A 746-nucleotide genomic window follows, 5' to 3' on the forward strand; every position below is an offset into this window, starting at 1 on the left:
CTTCACGGCTCTCTAGAGTTTACTTCTTTGTACCTGTGCACAGAGACGAAAGAGTCAAGAACCGCCGATGGCTGAGTGTGCATTTACTGCACATACAGCAACATGAAAAACCATTCTGGATGTTTGACTGGAAAGTCAGGTCAGATCTACTGAAGGTCAGATGGTGTGGGCAGGTCAGGAGGGAGGCACAGAGTCATCACCCACTCCAGACCCTACACACCAACCGGTCTGGATGTTGCCCAAGGTGGACAGTGGATGATGTACAACTCACTTCTTCACAGGTGTGTGTTACGTGGACTGCCAAATGTTGATAACACAGGGTGAACCTCTCTTGTCCAGTATCCTCGGGACCTGGCCAGCGCCGGATGAGAGAATTTACTGGACCATGGCAGGTCAATATTGTTTAGCAGCATTACCAACACTTCCACTGCTTAGTGGAATTTTAGGAGCCATTTAGGGGTAAATTACAGCTAAATAACAGCACAGAACATTGAGAGCCAGGACTAGTGGTTGGAAAAAAAATTGATGGGACCACAGAAAACTTGGCCACACCCATGGTAAGTGGCTGTCTGTCTAACTAAAATCATGGTGGATTACAGAGTTTGCTGGATGAGGGAGTTCTGGATTAGAGAGGTTCAACCTTTATGGAATTGCCAACTACATAATATTTAAAAACTGGCCACTCCTGCAAGGTTCCAGAACCTCTCCTGGAGCTATTTTTAGGGTGGGGGTGCTGAGCTTCACCC

Source organism: Carettochelys insculpta, chromosome 31 (assembly GCF_033958435.1).
Source record: "Carettochelys insculpta isolate YL-2023 chromosome 31, ASM3395843v1, whole genome shotgun sequence".
NCBI lineage: Eukaryota > Metazoa > Chordata > Testudines > Carettochelyidae > Carettochelys > Carettochelys insculpta.